Source organism: Megalobrama amblycephala, linkage group LG23, assembly GCF_018812025.1.
Source record: "Megalobrama amblycephala isolate DHTTF-2021 linkage group LG23, ASM1881202v1, whole genome shotgun sequence".
NCBI lineage: Eukaryota > Metazoa > Chordata > Actinopteri > Cypriniformes > Xenocyprididae > Megalobrama > Megalobrama amblycephala.
In genome coordinates, this window is record NC_063066.1 from 15,720,855 (window position 1) to 15,741,704 (window position 20,850).

Consider the following 20,850-nt stretch of genomic DNA (forward strand, 5'->3'; position numbering starts at 1 on the left):
CCTCCATTGAAAATCTGTTCACCCAAAAACTCTGACAGTTCAAAATGTTCAGAGATTGTAAAATAAATTTATATGAATAAAGCCGTTTAATCCAAAGTCTTCTGAAGAGACATGATTGCTTTATATAACCTATAACCTTGTGCTTCTTCATGATGTATTTTCAATAGTTCAGATTAAAAGATTACAAGGGTAAATAATAATGGGCATTTGAAAAGTAATAATAAAGGATGAAGGCATGGTTAAAAAGTTTCGTACAGTTTTATTGTGACCTTCACATAGATAACTCAGTTTGGTTTCATTAAAAATCAACATCTGACACATAAAACATTAAAGAAACACCCACAAAAGTAGCTGACTTCAGACAAGAACTTGCTCTGCTGTATGTTTAGATTGTGGTTGGAAGGTTAGCGCTGTGGTTAAGAGTCAAGTTATGTTAATAAGAGACTAATGCTCCAGCGGACAACATCTGAACAACATATAAACAAAGAGAGCTCTTTTTAGTCAAAACAATTCCACTGTAACAGATCTAAGAACATGATATTCCAGTCACGAGGTCTTTCGCATGCAATTTAATATCTGTGTGATGAAGAAACATACAGTCTCACAGATTCATGATTATTGTTATTGCATCCACAGTAGAGCAGCAGATGTGTATTTCTGCTCAGACAGGCAAAGGCAATGGCAGAGAGGTATTTTTAGATGGCATGTTATAATAGCCACTACTGGTAAAAAATGACATTTCCTGACCACTCCACTGCCATGGTACAGAGTGTTCCACACACACACACATACACGTACACATACACACACTGGGTTTCCATGTTTTATGGGGACATCATGATTTTTATATTGTACAAACTGTATATTCTATCCCCTCATCCTCCATCACAGGAAACTTGCTGCATTTTTATATTTTCAAAAAATATCATTCTGTATGGTTTATAAGCATTTTTCCGATGGGGACCAAAAATTTGGCACACACATACATACTTGTATATGTGGTTTACAGGGAAGTGTCCTCATAAACCATGTTTACGTTGTAATACCCATGTCATTATACACGTGTGTCCTCATAAACCATGTATACATGAACACACACACAGGTTTGTTTTGTTGTCAAAGTGAGGACATTCCATAGACGTAATGGTTTTTATACTGTACAAACTATACATTCTATCCCCCTATACTACTCCTACCCATCACAGAAAACATTTTTACATTTTTAATAAAACGTTGTTTAGTAAACGTTTTTAAAGCTATTTTAAATATCATGAAATGTCCTAATATTTCACGTTTAAGTCGTAATACCAGTGTCATACCCATGACATTATACAAATTTGTGTCTTCATAAATTACAAAAATGCCACACCCACACAGCCTTGTAAGGAGTATCTAACTAAAAATGTATGTATGCAAGTAAGTAAGTAAAAAATAAAATAAAAGGACTATAAGTGATTAATTCGGAACTCTCTACACAGGCAGCAATTGCACTCCTGCAATATGCAATCTCAAAACGCCTGTCAGCAATAAAAATAAAAACCTATTATGAATCTAATATTTGAAAACTGCCCCATAATAGCAAAATTACAGAAATAACACTCTTTTGTGAATTAACTCCAAAGACAATTTTGTTTTTGAAATGAAACTAATTTAACCCAATTTAATAAATGAAGGCTGGCAGCAAAAATATCTTTGGTAATTATATAAGATTAACTCCATTAAGTGCTAAGGAAAGTTGCTATATTATTTAATTAAAGCAGGTTTTGTATCGAGTTCATTTCCCATGTGAATGATGAGAAATAATTTTGTTTTTTTGAGCATAATCAATTAACAATTACCCTCGCACACCTGCAAGTAATGGATAGATGAGTAGGAAAAACCAGAATAAAGTAAGTCCAAAAACAGAAAAACTCAAAAATCCTGCACACTCTCAGACTTGCAAAAGAATCAAAAACTTTATTAACAACGTTTCGGTCCTGAGACCTTACAAACCTTACAGACCCTACAGACCTTACACATATTATGAAGGTCTCAGGTCCGAAATGTTGTTAATAAAGTTTTTGATTCTTTTGCAAGTCTAATATTGTGTGCGATTTTTGAGGTTTTATCCGTTTTTTTGTTTTTTAGCATGAAAGTAAAAGATGCCTCGTGACTTTCTAGTAATGCACAATAAATATCATTAGCTGACTTTCAAAAGAAACCATTAACCTGAAAATCTCTTAGTCTATTAAATTTCATTTAAAAAAAAATCAATAATAATCCATTTTTTATATTCACTGTCACAACAAACATTTGCAACAAATACACGCTGGACACGAATGGTTCTTTATTCTTCGCTATCGCTCTCTCATATGTACACATGCCCTTTAATATTCCCGCTTTTTATTTTAGTCATGAGACAACCACATAAAATGCAGCCAATAGCCTCCAGTGGACTCGAAACACAAATCAGTAAGATTCAGATTGATGATAAATGCTTCCTGAACTCCCCTCCACTACCAGATCAGTGATTTGCGATCCCTCAGTCGCCCCACAGATCCTGTGATCTCCCGAAGAGGAATAACTTCCCTCTTGGCGTCCATTTGGCCAGTTCCCCCCTCCCACTCCAACCATCATGTGCTCGGGATGCCTGACCCATCTTGCTCCTGACAGAGAGGAGGCAGGGGAAAAAATCCCTAATTAAAAGATTAAGGGAGTACATCCCTTCTACCATGCGGCCAATGGTCCACCTCTCACATGCTTTGCATTTTTGTCATTGGCAGTAAAGTTTTACTGTGCCCTTCTACTGCACTTTTACAAGATGTGTAAAGATTAGAAAACTGTTTGTATTCCTTGATTCATTCAGCCAAGTTTTTGTTAAGAAAAAAGGAAGACAAGGAATTTTCCACTGAGCTATTTTGATGCCAATGCAAGTCTTATGTTATGGCCTTATGCTGTTAAATAGTCGTGCTTATATTAAATTTAACCCAAACATCATTAACTACTCAGTCCTCAAGTGGAACTAATCAAATTTTATTAAGGCCCGAGGAATGCATTCCGTTGCTGAACCAAAACAGAAACCAAGTGGTGCAATGAGACCACAAAAATCATCCTAAAACCCCTGCAAACGTTATTTAAAGAAGATAAGCTGTGGTACCATGTCAGTACAAAAATATAACTGCACTAAAGCACAACAGCTGGCTTTGTTTGGACATATGCTCTTGGGTGCTCTACAAGAGCAAGCGATGGTCGCTCTGGAAAATAGGAATGTAGTGGCTGGTTGCTGGCTGTCAGAGCTGTGTCTCCCAGAAGTGTAGACGGATGGTATCACCATTCAGAATCCACAGATGTGCCATCAATTACTTTTGTTTGCTATTTCTTTCCCTCTATCTTTCATTGTATACACGCACAAGCACATGACCTCACGCACACACTGGCCCGCAGAAAGTAAACCTCTTTTTGTTGAGTTCAGCAGAAAAACCACAATATCCTTGTGGGCCCCTAACACAAGCCATTGAAAACCATGAGACAGAAAGTGAGAGAGAAAAAACGAGGGCATAATAAGCTTCACGCTTATTCAAGTTGCACATACACTGATTTTTGAGTCAAGAGATTTTTTTTTTATTGCAACCAAAATCATCATCATCATCATCATAATCACTATCATCATCTTTTGGAAATAGTTGCAAAATGATATTGTTGGTACATAGATACCCAACCAAGTCTTCTAGGGATAGATATTGTTAAAAGAAATAACAAGAAATAAATAAAAGAGAAATACAATTCTATTTCAATAAGAAAATGTAAAAAAACTTTGCAAAATGTGTTTATTTAACAACAATAATAAACAATGTGGTAAATTTTTTATTTATATTTTGTTTTATTTTAAAAAAATCATTCAAAAAGAACTTAAAAAGTCTGTTTTGCACTATAGATTCTATAGATTTTTTTTAAAACTCTAGTCTTCAGTCATGGTCCATGAGGGAATATTTGGGGAAAACCGATTTTGATTTTTATATATTTGTTGACTTATTATGATTATATATATATATATATATATATATATATATATATATATATATATATGAAAAGGACCTATTAATTGCCATTAGAATGAAATTACTGACCCTAAACATACAAGCTTGATAAAAATGCTATATATATATATATATATATACAGTGTCCTCCACAAATATTGGCACCCTTAGTAAATATGAGCAAAGGTGGCTGTGAAAACAAATCTGCATTGTTTATCTTTTTGATCTTTCATTCAAAAAATTCACAAAATTCTAACCTTTCATTTAAGTAAAACAATTGAAAATGGGTGGAAAAGCTCATTATGAAATAAATGTTTTTCTCTAGTTCATGTTGGCCACAATTATTGGCACCCAATTATTGCAATATCCTTTTCCCAAGATAACAGCTCTGAGTCTTCTTCTATAATGCCTGATGAGTTTGGAGAACACCTGAGGAGAGATCAGAGACCATTCCTCCATACAGAATCTCTCCAGATCCTTCAGATTCCCAGCTCCATGTCGGTGCTTCTTCTCTTCAGTTCACTCCACTCATTTTCTTTAGGTTTCAGGTCAGGGAACTGGGATGGCCATGGCAGAAGCTTCATTTTGTGCTCAGTGACACATTTTTGAGTTGGTTTTTATGTTTGTTTTGGATCACTGTCCTGATGGACGATCCAACCACAGCCCATTATTATTATTACAGGTTTTGATTTTTTATCTGTTAGTATTTGATAGAATCCATGATGCCATTTATCTGAACAAGATGTCTAGGACCTCCAGCAGAAAAATAGGCTCACAGCATTAAAGATCCAGCAGCATATTTAACCGTGGGCATGGGATACTTTTTATCCATGTGTGCACCAAACCCATCTGGTGGGTTTGCTGCCAGAAAGCTATTTTTTAAGTTTCATCTTACCACAGAAGCCGGTCCCATTTGAAGTTCCAGTCGTGTCTGACAACTGAATATGCTGGAGTTTGTTTTTGGATGAGCAAAGAAGGATTTTTCTTGAAACCCTCCCGAACAACTTGTGGTGATGTAGGTGCTGTTTGGTAATTTTTTTTAGGCTTTCTGAGACTCAAGACTCAACTAATCTCTGCAATTCTCCAGCTGTGATCCTTGAAGAGTCTTTGGCCACTCAAACTTTCCTCCTCACCGTGCATTAGGACGATTTAGACACACGTCCTCTTCCAGGCAGATTTGTAACATCTTTAGTTGATTGAAACTTCTTATTTATTTCCCTGATGGTGGAAATGGGGATTTTCAATGCGTTAGCTTTTTTCTTATACCCATTTTCTATTTTGTGAAGCTCAACGATCTTTTACTGCACATCAGAACTATATTATTTGTTTTTTTCTCATTGTGATGAATGATTAAGGGGATTTGGCCTTTGTGTTTACACATATTTGTTTGTGGAACAGGAAGTCATGGCTGCACAATTTCATGCTCCTAGTCACCCTGGTATGCTAAAAAAATGTAAATGTGAATGGGAATATACTTCAGAGATATTTTACTCAGAAGAATTTCTAGGGATGCCAATAATTGTGGCAAACGTGTATAGGAGAAAAACATTTATTTCATAATGAGCTTTTTCCACCATTTTCAATTCTTTTCCTTCAATGAAATGTTAGAATTTTGTGAATTTTTTGAATGAAAGATCAAAAAGATAAACAATGCAGATTTTTTTTCACAGCCACCTTTGCTCATATTTACTAAGGGTGCCAATATTTGTGGAGGGCACTGTACATATATATATATACCTACCTAATAGTAGATCAGCAACACTTTATAATGTCTCCGATAACAACGCTTGTCAATATAGGCCTAGTAATTGAAAGGGACGTATATTGCAGCGTCGTATACTATGAGCATCATAAACATTTATACATTAATGAAGAGCCCCATTCCATCTAACATCTACTCAACTGTCTGTAAAGAAACTCCATCCGTCATTCATTCATTATGGCAGATTTATATGATGATTAGCAAGTCACTAGTTTTTAAGCATATTGGCTTGAATCGTTACCGTCAGAGGATTTGTGAAATATGCGAAAAGAGGCAAATTTCATTTAAGACTTTTAGAATGAATTTTGGATTAAAGAATGATTATCATTTGCATATTCATTCTGATTGGTAAGTTAAGCCCCAGTTATACTTAATTTTGACAGCACAGTTGAGTGCGCGAGCCTTTCAAAGTATACTCCTTTGGCCATAAGCATGGAAAGACACATTCTAGTGGATTTTGTTTTTAAGCGTTCAAGTCAAGTATACTTCACTTTTTACATGTACGTGAGGGTCAGCGAACAGTGTGTGCAACGCGAATTCCGTCATCAGAAGAGTATGCGCATACTGTACGCGCACCACCAGATTGTTGTAACCAGACCTTCATTTTCAGGTTGCACAAGCGCATTTAATTTTGTTTGCAGTAATTATTTTATCCACAAGGTGGCAACCATGCCCTGGGGGCATCTACCTTTGTCACAAGGTAGACAAAGAAAACCTGCATAAACAGAACAGACCACAACGCATGCAAGCTACTGTGACAATCAAGGCCTATATAGACGACAGATTGTGCAAAGAGGTTAGAAAGTACCCTCATTTGTACAACTCTAGCATGAAAGAATACAAGTATATTTACATGGGTTGTAACTCGTGGCAAGAGATTGCTAAAAACTGCGCATCCATCGAACGCCTGTGTACACGTACGAGTCAAGTGAAGTATACTTTGCAAGGCTGTGCGTTCAACTGTGCTGTGTAAAAAAAAAAAAAAAAAAACAAAGTATACCCAGGGCTTAACTTGCACATGCTCTGTTCTATATTCACCATCCGCGCAGTCTCAAAACTTGGGATCCATTTGGATGGGGTGTGTGGACGTCCGCGGATCCTTCTGATAACAAAAATTATGTCATGTGTACGGTGCGCGGACGAGGAAGGCCGAAGAATACTTTGGGCTTTAGGGCCTGGGTATACTTCCATATCCGCATCTGGACACATCTCGAGCGCAGTCATGTCCACACAGCTTTCAAAGAATACTCAAATGCGGATGAGCGTGGATGGCCGAGTTCTACACATGCGCAGTACTATAGTTGTGACTCTTCTGTCTTTCTTGTGCATGTGCTGTTGTACGAGCACCGTCCATGCAGTCTCAAAAATTGGGCTGCAATCAGACGGGGTGTGCGGACGTCCGAAGTATACTTTGGGCTTAATGCTGTCAGCCTCCTCTAACATTTGTGCAGTGTCTGGGCTACCATTATAGAATGAAAATAAAAAAAAACAAAAAAAAAAACAAAATAGCCTATATAGGTCTATTATTCTATAGGCTATACTGTTTTATACTCACATAAAGAACTATATATATATATATATAAACTACTGAGTTTTTCATGCCTTGTGTGGCCTGGTTCACCAAGAGTGCCTGACACCCCTGTATGGATGAGTCTGTTTTGGTTTATAGACATCATAAAGTTTGAGTTTTTTCACCCTGTTTAGTTATCACCAATAACTCCGCCTTGAGCATAGCATCATCACCATCTTAATTACTAACAGAGCCCTTTAAAAACATTCACCAGCTATTCTTTCTTTTATTGTGACAAACACAGAAATACACAGCTTTGTTTCATTACAGCAGTCACAGCAGCCACATCAGCAAAAGCAAAGAGCAGATAAACACACACAGAAAGGAATGTAGGACAAAAAATAAGCACTTGAACATGAACTTAATGAAAGGGTGGCTTCTATTATTCGACAATAAACAGAGAAATCACATCTCTGGATTCTGGTTCTCTTAATCCAATATAAATTCATGTTCCAGTTGCATCTGAAGTTTCAAAAAGTTAAAGGAATATGGAACACATTTTTGTACACTAGAGACTATAAACACACAAATACTATATTATTTTTTAATATAATTTATATTAACATCCTATTTATTTTAAATGTCACATCTAAGCCTGTTTTAAATACTTCAAAAAGAAACAGATGAATAAGCCAAAAAGACAATGAAAAAAGAAATTGTATTAAACAGAAAGAGAGTTGAAATGATAAAGATAATATTAATATCTTAATATTAAAATCCTCTGGGGGTGGGGTATAATTTCAGCTCATTTTGTTTCAGATTTGATCAAAAGAATTGTATCTTCCATGTGTTTTGCGAACCAGTAATGAACATGATAGGCATGGGTATTCAGCCAATCGCAGTTATATTGAGGCACTGCCTCCTCTCACATATATTTTGCATGCATTTTGCCATTACCTCCATCCCACACCCCCACTTCATGCCACACTTTGGTATCTCAACGAGAACACAATGAGTTCAAGGGAGACAAAAGAGACCCTGCCTTCTTCCCTTGACAAAAAAAAAAATAAAAAATTGCCCTTTGTATTATTTATGTTCTAGCAATTATTTTCTCATTTACTCTTCCAATAAAACACACCTGGTAGAACTGAATGTTTATAGGAACAAATTAAGTGATGAGAAGGAAGAAAAGAGGAAAGGAGTGAAAGAGTTCATTGTTCTCCATCAAATGGAGGAGAGCTTGGATTTGTTTAGAGTAGAGTGGAATGGTCCGCTCATGGTTTAAGGAAAAGATGGTGGGGAATACTGGCAGATGAGATACAGCTTCCAGAAAATGTTCATCTTCAAACACTCCTATGAAAATATCCCCCTCTGACCCACCACTACCCCACTATGCATCCAGATGTGAGCAAGAAAGAAAAACAACGAATGGCAGAGAAATGTAAACCGCTGGAGAGAGTGAGAGGCAAGAAAAAGAGCCAAGATGCCGTCTGAAGACATTTGGGTTTGCAGTTTCCAGCTGAGCGTTCAGACAGCAGATTCTCTGGGTGTTCTTTATATGTGTTCAGAGAGACCTCACTATGGATGCCCTGAGACTGGAATGGAGGAGAGTAGAGAGTTGTAATTATGCCTCCCCCTAAACAGCTTGTAGGCTGCGAGCCAGAGTGCCTTCTGTGAATTGCAATTGTGTGTGTGTGTGTGTGTGTGTGTGTGTGTGTGTGTGTGAGAAAGTGTGTATACCAGTGGGTCCGCCAGCTGGACAGATGATTCAAGGGCTTTTAATATCCTGTGGAGACCCTGTTAACACATAAGCACGTGTGCTCACATTCAGACACAGACATATGTGTGTGTACTCCAATAACTGCAACCGGTGCAAATCCTGTTACAAAAAAATCATCCTTTTTTTTTCATGATAAATCGAGTGCAGAAAAAATGGAGACGTTTGAGACAAACTAAGGAACTTAAAGTAATATTCTGAGTTCAATAAAACTTAAGCTCAATTAATTTTGTCTTGTCCCACTCTTTTCTTTTTTCCCTAAAAACAACAACAACAACAACAAAGACTGGGTTACATTGGGGCACTTTCAATGTAAGTGAATAGGGCCAATCTGTAAATGCTAAAATACTCAGTGTTTCAATAGTACAGCCACTTCTTTGAAAAGTTACATCCTTTTTTACAACTTTCTGCCATGGCAGCAATGCCTAAAACCCTAAAATTGATGTAAAAAGGATGAGAATAACTTTACAGCCTAAATAATACAAATATTTTAACCAAGGAACTGAGTGCTTTCATAAAAACGTATGCTTCAATCCCCCCCAAAAAAACTGGTCCAACCACTTCCATTGTAAGTGAAAATGAGGGATGAGTCAAAATTATCGGTTATTCTTTTTCAATGGTCCAGTTTAGACATTAAGTATAAGTAACTTTGCAATTACACGTCAACTAACAATCATTAGAGTATTAACAGACTCTTAGACACAAATGCGAACAAAGAGCCTCCCAGCATAGTAACAAATACAACAAAAACAAGCGATGAACTTCAAAATAACACCTCTAAGACTGTAGTGATCCAGATTGTTGAGCATTTGTTAGCCGGTTTGTGTGAGCCTGTGGGTGTGTATATACATATATATGTATTCATAGACCTACTTTGTTAGCCACAGAAATCTGGAACTGTGCAACCCTCTCTCAGTTTTCCACCATATGGCAAGCATGGGACTTTGGTGCATTGCAAGGGCCACAGGAGACAAGAAGAGGGAGACAGAGAGAGATTGGTAGAGTTTACTTTGTGCAGTGTGTGTGTCTGTGTGTGATTGTGTGCCTGAGTGAGTGATTGAGTGAGCTGGAGACAAGGAGGGCGTTCTGGAATTGATTTATCACCGCTTGGAACGGGAGGGGTGTGTGTGCGTGAATGTGTGAAGGGACTGGGCTTTTCTGAACTTACGGCATGCCAGACTGACAGGATACTTACTATGCTGTACACTAGAGAAAGAAAGAGATAAAATGTAAAACAAGCCTTTAGATATGCACACAACTAAAATGATGCAACTCCATTCAGAGCATTATTCCTGCAGTATACATTACTAATATACTATATTTCACTAACCTAGATTCCAAGCCTGTATGCCTGTGGAACACAAAAGAAGGTATTTCAAACCTAAAGGGGTCCAAACAACCGTGGACCCAATTGACATAAATAAAACGCTTCACCTTTTTTTTTTTTTTTTTTTTTTTAGATTTTAGATAGATTTTTCAAAATATCTTCTTTTGGGTTCCATAGAAGGAGGTTTGGAATATAATGAAAGCAAGTAAATGATTCCATGTCTTCTTCTATTTTAATTTCTGGGTGAACTATTTATTTAATATTGAGTAACATTTATTTGCATTTACAGTTCCTGAAAGTTACCACTGCAACACGGATCAAACATGCAATAGTGTTTTGAACAAATCAGCTGATTTGCTAACATATTAGGTGAGCATTGTATTACAATTACAAGTGGTTTAAATATCCAATCTGAGTGAAAATGTGGCATGTTAACAATTTATGTAAATTTAAATTGGTTTGAGAGGAGTGGGATAAACTTTTCTAATCCGTAAACGCTTGATCGTATTGAAAACTGAAACTGGATACTGTATATATATAATTATTTCAAGTTAATCTTCTAAACGACTTGTATTCACTAAATAAATCAGTTATATAATTATAATATTATATATATATATATATATATATATATATATATATATATATATATATATATATATATATTTTTTTTTTTTTTTTTTTTTTTTTTTAATAAATCAACTGAATAAATGATTTGTTTTGTTGTTGAATCAATGAGTGTTTTTGGTGTATCTACATAACCAGCAGAAAGAGTCACTAAAAAATCCCACTACACTGTAAAAAAATAATTGTTGGTTTAACTTAAAAAAGTTAGTTACCTGGTTGCCTTAAAATTTTGAGTTCAATGAAATTAAAACTTTGAGTTAATGCAACAAAGGCGATTGGTTTAATCAACAGAAACTCAAAATATTTTGTTATCTGAGACACATTAATTAATAATAATAATAATAGTAATATATCATTAATGAACATAATTTTTTACAGTGTACTAATGCACAGACTGTAGAATGTGCAAACACGGACAAGTACAGTGCAACAAACAGTAAAAAAAAAAAAAGAAAAAAAAAAAAAAAAAGAAATGTCATTTATGCCCTTAGCACAAATGGTGCGGAACGAGTTACATGTCACAAGTTAAATAACAGTACCACAATTAATTGCTAAATAGCCCACTGATGCACGCTTTATGTCCTGTTTGCCCTACATGTCCGAGTTTACACTACATAGGTTTATGAAAGTGGATATATCTCAGCCCACACTACCATAATCTTCAATCTCTTCAACCTCAAGAGAGGTTACAAAGAGCCTCCCACTGCTCCCTCTCACATCATTACTGCGCTTTGAAAATAGAGAATCTAGAAAAAGCGTTTAATTCCAGACAAACTGATACATCATTGCACTTCTGTAGGCCACAAGGGCTCCATTGATCGGCTTGTTTTCAAGGCAGGGAAGGAAAAGTGAAAACTGAGCCACTCTGGGTTTTTTTTCTTGTTCCTTTTTCAGAATTCCTTTCATCTTCTTTAATCAACACTCTCCGATTTTGCTGAGCAATAACTGCAAATATTCATATTCTATTTTCTGTTATATCTCATTTATCATGCTTCATGTGCAATAGCTGTAAGTACTTTGAATGCTTTAGCAATTTTGTACATTTTCACAGCTTTTCCAATAAAGCTTGCCTCAGACATAGAAAGAGAGAGACGAAGCACATTATGCTGCACTATTTTTGGTTTTTCAGTATGTTCTCTGTATGCCACTCAAATCCAGCAATGCACATGCACGATTATTAGTCATGCCAATAAAGCGCATTAAAACTGATACAGATACGAATGGAGAGATTACAAAATGTCATCTTCTCATATTTATGAAGAGAAGCTTTTGTCCTTGTAATTCCACTACAACAAGTCAACCTCTAAAAATACGCTCATTAATTATTGAAAACTATAAAACTATTTGAGTAACATGACTAACGATGAGGGTAGAATTCTATTGATTTTCAAAGATGATGTTTCAGCATTGAGACTGCTAATTACGATCACCCATTTGACGAACAAAGACATGTAACATCCCTAACTTGGTATTTAAAAGTGCACAAGCTCATTAGTGGTGAACATTCAACCCCAAAAGCAGCAAAGAAATGAGATCTAGTAGCTCTCGCAGTTCAATTTAAACTGTACTCCTTGTTTTCTCCCTTACACTCACTGAGGAGAATAACAAAGGATAACAAGCTGTTTCAAAATCCTTCATGTTAACGACTAGAATTTCTCCCAGACAAAAAGCTAGCTTGACAAAAGAGATAGCGACCACGATGATGAAAAATCTCGTCAGAGCTGCGGTTCGTGTGCGTTTGCGATAAAGTGAATCAGCAGCTTTTGTTCCTCGCTCTTTCAGCCTGCTGTCCCCTCACTCTCAGGGTGTCTGATTGGCGGCTGAGTGGGAAGTCAAAGGTCATGTGAAGTCTGACAAAGGGCCCAGGCCAATACAAAAGTTACTAAGTGTGTCAGATTGGGAGGGGGTCCTGAAGGAGACCTCCTGCCTGGTGCCCTAACAAAGAACCATCAGCATGTGAACAGCCACGAGTGTCAGCACTCCGGTCCGGTGCTCCATCCCCCCACAGAGGGCCTCTCTCATGGCATGCCCTCTGTCGCTGCAGGGGGAGCTCGCTGGATAAGCGTTAAATCACTGGCTGGCATAAGGGATCATGTGTGTTTGGGCTGGGGGGTTGCTAAATGTGATGGCCGCTCTGCAACAAAGAACAAACCAAAGTGTGCCTCTTGTTTTCTTTTAAAAATACAAAAAAGAACTGGGGAGGGATGGGGAATGCAACACGAAATGTACAAGAGCACAGGGAATGCGAGTCAGTTAATTTGGCACTCAGATGGGAAGCCAGTGGAACGTTTCCAGCAAAGTTACAAATAAGGCTACTTAGCTGTGCTCCTCCATAAAAACATGTCTCGGACTATGAAAACTATGTTCCCTAGGCTGGTCATTGGTGGCCTTAAGTCACACTGTATTGAGAGCGGCCTTGTGCTGACCAGGGACAGAATGAATGAATGCCCTGAAGCCATTTAGTCTCTTAACAAATTTAGCACTTAAACAATGCCATCCCAGCCCATCAATCTTAAACTTGGCGTACAGAATTAACGACCTTGCTTAATGACTGATAGCCAGAGCCTACACGGCCCACTTATTAGCGCCACTGTTCACATCTTAAAGTATTCAAACAAAGAGACTCGACTTCTTTCTCTATTCTCTCATGTGTTTCCCCAGCTTCTTTAGTTACAGTGATGAGACTCGGGGGTTGTTTGGGTTTGAGTTGAACGTCAACAAAGCCTTAAAACTACAGAAACTGGAGATCATTAGCTGCCTTTCTGGAGATGTTCTTAATTATCAAGCCCACACTCTGATTCAAGCTAATTGCCCATTAGCCAAGCAATTAGCTATCATGCTAACACTGACTAGCGCTAAAAGGATTGTAAAGACCCCACATTCCACAGTAGGCTAATGTGATGTTCAGTTTCTTTTTCTCTTTGGGCAATTATTTTGGCTTATGAATGGGAAGTATACAGCAATCATAAATGAGATAAGGCTCTTAGGGTTTTAAGACTGTAATAAGCACTGAAATGCCTTGAAAGTGAATGCTGTTATACTGACACATTACACTAAAGCACTTCTGGATCTTTAGTACTGTGGACATTCATAAAAACCACATACTCAGTGCTGTTATTGTTAAATACATCTATTGAAATATCTTTGTTAAAGGTGCCCTAGATTCAACATTTGAATTTACCTTGGCATAGTTGAATAACAAGAGTTCAGTACATGGAAAAGACATACACTGAGTTTCAAACTCCATTGCTTTCTCTTTCTTATGTAAATCTCATTTGTTTAAAAGACTTCCGGAAAACACGCGGATCTCAACATAACACTGACTGTTACGTAACAGTCGGGGTGTACGCCCCAATATTTGCATATGCCAGCCCATGTTCCCAACATTATGAAAGGCATTAGACAAGGGCAGCCAGTAACGTCTGGATCTGCACAGGTGAATCAACAGACTAGGTAAGCAAGAACAACTGCGAAAATGGCAGATGGAGCAATAACAAACTGACATGATCCATGATAGCATGATATTTTTAGTGATATTTGTAAATTGTCTATGTTTCGTTAGCATGTTGCTAATGTACTGTTAAATGTGGTTAAAGTTACCATCGTTTCTTACTGTATTCACGGAGACAAGAGCCGTCACTATTTTCATTTTTAAACACTTGCAGTCTTTATAATTCATAAACACAACTTCATTCTTTATAAATCTCTCCAACAGTGTAGCATTAGCCGTTAGCCACAGAGCATAGCCTCAAACTCATAGAGAATCAAATATAAACATCAAAATAAATACTTTACTCACATAATTCGAAGCATGCATACAGCATGCATGACGAACATCTTGTAAAGATCCATTTGAGGGTTATATTAGCTGTGTGAACTTTGTAAATGTGCTGTAATATAATCGAGAGCTCGTGTGGCAGGGAGCACGCGAATTAAAGGGGCGGCGCGCTGAAAAAATCAGTGCATAGTTAATGATGCCCCAAAATAGGCAGTTAAAAAAATGTATTTAAAAAAATCTATGGGGTATTTTGAGCTGAAACTTCACAGACACATTCAGGGGACACCTTAGACTTATATTACATCTTGTGAAAAAGCATTCTTGGGCACCTTTAACTTAAAGATGAAATCAAATATAACTATTATATGAAAATCAAAATGAGAAATTTTTGCCATGCAACAAACTGAAAAATAAGTTGAAGTTGAAGTACTAAAATTACTAAAACACTGAAATAAAAATAAAAGCTAAATATATCTATATATATATAAAAAAATAGAAATCAAAAACTGAAAATATACAGTAAATGTCAAAGCTAATAGTAGTTCACCCAAAAATGAAAATTATCCCATGATTTACTCACCTTCAAGCCATCCTAGGTGTATATGACTGTATATCTTCTTTCAGATGAACACTATCAGAGATATATTTAAAAATATCCTTAGTCCTCCAAGGTTTATAATGGTTGTGAATGGGGGGCTGCATTTTGAAGCCAAAAATAATGCATCCATCCATAAGGTGGGGTTAATAAAGGCCTTCTGAAGCAAAGCAATGTGTTTTTTAAAGAAAAATATCCATATTCACAACTTTATAAATTCAAATAACTAGCTTCTGGTGGACCACCGTACACAGAAAGTCGACTTGCGGCAAGTGAGTAATCCTATGACGCAATGTATGACACAGGATGTTGGAGTATCGTAATCTTAGACGCCTCCTGCGGTTCAAACAAATAGGGCTGTGCAACAAACTCAAGCTCCTCTTCTTTTATATCAAAATCCTCCGACATTTCTCTTTAAAATTTATTGTTTTAGACTTATAATCCGTGACTGGTGATTTGTTTTGCTCTAGTTGTGCGTCAGGTCAAAGGATACTCTTCCGCCGCAAATCGACTTGCACATTCTGCGTATGGTCGTCAACCGGAAGCTAGTTATTTGAATTTATAAAGTTTTATATATGGATATTTTTCTTACAAAAACACATCGCTTCACTTCAGAAGATCTTTATTAACCCCCTGGAGTCATATGGATTACTTTTTTTATGGATGGATGCATTATTTTTGGCTTCAAAACGCGGCCCCCCACATTCACAACCATTATAAACCTTGGAGGACTAAGGATATTTTTAAATATATCTCTGATTGTGTTTGTCTAAAAGAAGTCATATACACCTAGGATGGCTTGAGGGTGAGTAAATCATGGGATGATATTTTTTATTTTTGGGTGAACTATCCCTTTAAATGCTTTGCCAATGATACTTTGAAAAGACTACATAAACACAAAGTGTTTCAAAAATCAAACAAAGAGCATTTGTTCTGGCCTAATACAGTTTCATAGCTGCCTTAAAAAAAACCCTCTAGACTCTAGCAACAGCAGGATCTATATGGTATTCAATGACACATATTTTCCTGGATTTTCAAGCCTTAAAGCAACAGACACTGATTTCCTTCTAAATCCACAGAATGCCTGGACAGATAGATGGAATAATGCATGAATGTTATAAATGGACAGACAGACGATGAAGGAGCGCTGAGGTCGGCACATATGCACTCTTAAGCTGACCCGAAGCCAAAAAGTGTTTGGATTAGACAGAATGGGCAGACGATCACTTCCTCTAGCTATAAAATTATCCTCTTTACCCTCCATTGGAACCAGAAAGATAAACACATTCACTGTTTTTATAGGTGTGTGTGTGTGTCTGGAGTTTTAATTGAACCCATTAGAGGGAGAGATAGAGTTACTTGGCTTAACTCAGAGGGGGTTCTGTCAATCTCTGGCTCTTACCATAAAAAAAAAACTTTTATACAGGAAGCCGTCACAGGCCATAAACTGGGATTTTTTATTTATTTTTATTTTGCAAGGCGTTACTTAAGAGTACATTAGTTTATTTCTTAGTTCGTTAAAGTATATATTTCTCATTCGTATTTGATAATACATTTTCTAAAGACCCATTTAGGGTAGAACAATATGTTCTTTCCCTTGTAAATCACATTTAAACCCGCAGCACAGAAGACATTCATTTGATACAAAGTGTAATCTGAGGGTGCAGATCTGCAGGCGAGAGTCTTAAACTGCTAAAAAATCCAAAAATAACATAAAGGGATTGCGAAGAAGAAACTGGAGAAACCGGAGAGTACGAAAAAGAGAGTCGGAAAGTAGCGGGGAGAGAAAGTGGCTCTGTTTCTTTGTGTAAGGTGATCCTTCGTTCATAAGAGTTTCCACAGAAATCAGGCTGACATTGTGAACACGTGGCGCGCTGCCGTCCCAGGCTCCCCAAAAAAGACCCCCACACATCTGCCAAACCAAGCAGACTGAGCGAAGGGAAGAGAGAAGGAGGGAGGCTTTAAATCTATTGCATACTGAATGAACCCCCTTCAGAAATATGTCACCTTTGAGCCCCCACATGCGCCGAAGTCACCAATGCCCCCAGAAGTGTGCGTCTTTGTGCTCTCCGAGAAAAGAAGTGTGTCGAGAAGAACGAACAATAGGTTGTTTTTCCCCCATCTCCAACACTGTCATGTTTTGTGAAGTCGTTCGCAGAAAAGCCTTTGAACTAAAAAGACAAGTTATTCCTCCATGTTGAACAAAAACACAAGAGGTTCCATTTGTCAATATGCAGCTCTCTGATCAGCTGAAGGAGCAAAAGAGAGTGAATTGTTTCTTCTTGAAATCAGATAACCATTTCAAGCTAACTGGGCTATGATGATCCAAAACAGAAGAGCGGTGTGTTGTGAACTCTAAAATAAAACAGAAAAGCATTTTCTGAAAGTGACATCAGATAGGCGCAGGTTAGTGGCATGCACTGAAGTAAGGTATCATTCGGCTACAAAAACAAGTGATCAGATGACAAAGCAACAGCTGCCAGACGGACTGGAATTGGCCTCTTACACACACTCTGTTGCGCAGACACACTCTTGGTCTGTCTTTTTAGGACAAAAATCTGAAAACAGAACATTCACGTCTTTGTGGCTTGTGAATGTGAGCCGAGTTAGACTGAATTTCAAACAGCTGCTTCTCTAAATGTTGGATTTCTGTGTCTTTTTGGTCAAGTGCCAATGTGAGACTCCTCTTTTCCTTGATTTATACTTTAATTCTGAGATATTAACAAAAAACGTTCACCCAAAACTGAAAATTCTGTCATCATGTACTCACCCCCATGATGTCCCAAATCTGTGTGATTTTCTACCTCCTGTGGAAAACAAAAGAAGATTATTGGTATTTTACACTGCCATCTCATGAGAAAACATAACTATTTGATGAATTAATATGAATTTGTACAATGTCATTCATACGGCAAGCATGAAGGTCCACCCCCAAACCTAACCATCAGTGGTGCGTAAACAGATTGTACCAAAACGTTCGTGTTAGCCACCAATTCACCAAAAACAAATTTACGAATTGCTATGAAAGTGTGTTAAACAAAATGCAAGAATGATGAGAGAGGAAAACTTATACTGCACATTTAAACAGCCAATGATATATAGCGCATTATCTGATGTTTGGTGTCAAGATTATTAATTGTAAGTGCAGATTGTTCCTGACATATCTCTGATGAGTTGATAAACCCATCCACGATTTAGGATTCCCTGACTATGAGATGCTGACAGTACACTTTTCCATAATAATTTCCAGAAATGCCACATATCATAGTGAAGAAAGCAGAGCAAGAGATTTCAAACTCTTTGGAATGCTTTGATTTGCAATCAATTAGATTAAAAGGGAATTGCATCCAACACCCTTTAAAAATAAGTTCAGCAAAGAACTATTTCATATAGTGTTAGTTTACACAATCATGAAAATGTCCAAACTGTATGACTCAGGTCTCAGTGGTTTTGTCTATACAATGAAAATCAGTGTGGTTCAACGTTGTTTTGAATCCCATTGACTTTCATTGCATGGACAAACACAGATAAAATATTTAAAATAGCAAATCACACAGATTTGGAACAACATGGAATATGGAATGATTCTTCCATGCACAAGTACAAAGAACTAGACAATATAAGGTTCCCTTTAAAACATGAGGGCTTTTCTATGACATCTCTTTGGTTTGCATTGAACCTTTTTAAGAGTGAACATGAAGTTTGTGGGAAGGCAGATTTCTCTCCATGACTCATGTGGAAGAAATAAATCTTGCTCAAGTATAAACAGAAATTGCATGATCGAAAACTAAACTATTTCTAAACAAACGCACGTGTGCGTACCTAATGTCTCGAGAATGTGTGTCCTTTTGCGTAAATCTCTAACTCTTCTTCGTACGCAACTCCCAAAATGTAAGACATGCGTTAATAAAGGTTTCATTAAGGGCACATGCCGAATGCTTGTGACCTGCCACGAGCCGAGAGAAAGACAGCGGGCAGAGGAAGTAAAAAAACGGGAGGGACGGTTTGCAGAGCAAAGAAAGAACGGTATGAGAAATAAGGAGGAGGGGAAAGAAGTTGCCACACAGGCGGCAGATGCTCGCGTGCCTTTACAAACACCCACGGTGCCCTCTCGACCCGCGGCGCCGGAGCATTCCGCCGTGATTCCCTCCTCCCTCCGCGCTCGGCTTCCCCGCCGGTTTCCACGGCCCCTCTGCGAATTGCGACGTCCCACCTGCCAGGCTCCATTGTGCGCGTGATCCTTTTTCATTTCAATGACAAAGTTCAGTCCCCCCATACCCCTCCCTCTCTTCCAGCCCGGGGTGACTTTACGACCACAGCTTGAAAATGCATCTCAAATACCCCTGTTCACACACACACACACACACACACACACACACACACACACACAAAGCCATCTGATGAGAACATATGACGCCGCCAGATTTCAACACCCGCTCATATTGTAGGCCATACATGCTTAATTGGGCCGCTGCTGTAAAACTATTTACTTGATTATAGCTTAAATACAGTCGGTCACTTTATGAACAAAGCAACACATGACGACTTTTAAAATGAAAAACGTGAAGACAATTGCTCAGTCAATAGTTTAAAATATGACTGTGTCATTTGGTTCTCATTTATGAGTGCACAGTACTGCAGAAAAATGCACAGAAAGAAAAAGAACATAAAAATAAATAAATATATAAGCCTATTCCTTTTTCAGAGCTAGCTATGCTATCTCATGCACTTAATTCTAGTATGTAAATAGCATGTGTGATTAGCACCACACGTTTCTTATGCGCATCTGCTTGGGCACATGCGCGTCTTCCCCTTTTATGGCGTGTGAATAAAACCACCCACTTGTTTAAAACGCACTGACTTGAAATTCTTTGAGCATGAAATGTGATTAGCAAGAAGTAATGAAATTACATTTCGAGGATGACTTTCAAACTAAAAGTTTCCCGAATGGATAAGAAACAGTAACTTGCATGAGTAAAACGTAACTTTAATTATGAGTGTGACAAACGCCTGCGGTTTAGATGGGAAGAATGTCCTGCGCTTTGGCTCTCTGGGAGCGACACATTCTTGACGACATACTGAAAACTCTAACTACAATATTACATTTGCTTACAAAAATCAGTGATTGATGGGCTGTAGTCAGGGTCACTGCTGTGTTGAGCAGATTCGAAGAGCACAGCTTCAGACTTCAGCTGGCCCACGACAGATGGACAGCCACAGGTCACAGGACCGAATTTCAATGCATTCTCACGGTGCATCTCCATACTGCACACGTCCTGTTTATCAGAACGACTCTAGTATAAACATTAAGTAGTATAGTCATTCAACTCTTACTGAATTTGTTGTAGTGTTTAAACATAGACTACTTTTATGTGCGTTGCAATTGTGCACTACATTTGTGCACTACAAATGCGTGACGCGCAAAGGATCAGATGCCTTATGGATAAAGTTCAAATGG

The 20,850-nt window shown here is 37.6% G+C and overlaps 1 long non-coding RNA gene across 1 annotated transcript in view; it reads right to left on the reverse strand.

The window, feature by feature from the left end:
- The window catches only part of LOC125259163, a 54,610-nt gene that overhangs the window by 27,403 nt on the left and 6,357 nt on the right, over nucleotides 1-20,850 (reverse strand). Inside the window, exon 3 of the long non-coding RNA XR_007182737.1 lies at nucleotides 18,163-18,199. This is a non-coding gene — a long non-coding RNA (uncharacterized LOC125259163). The remainder of the gene's footprint in view (nucleotides 1-18,162; nucleotides 18,200-20,850) is intronic.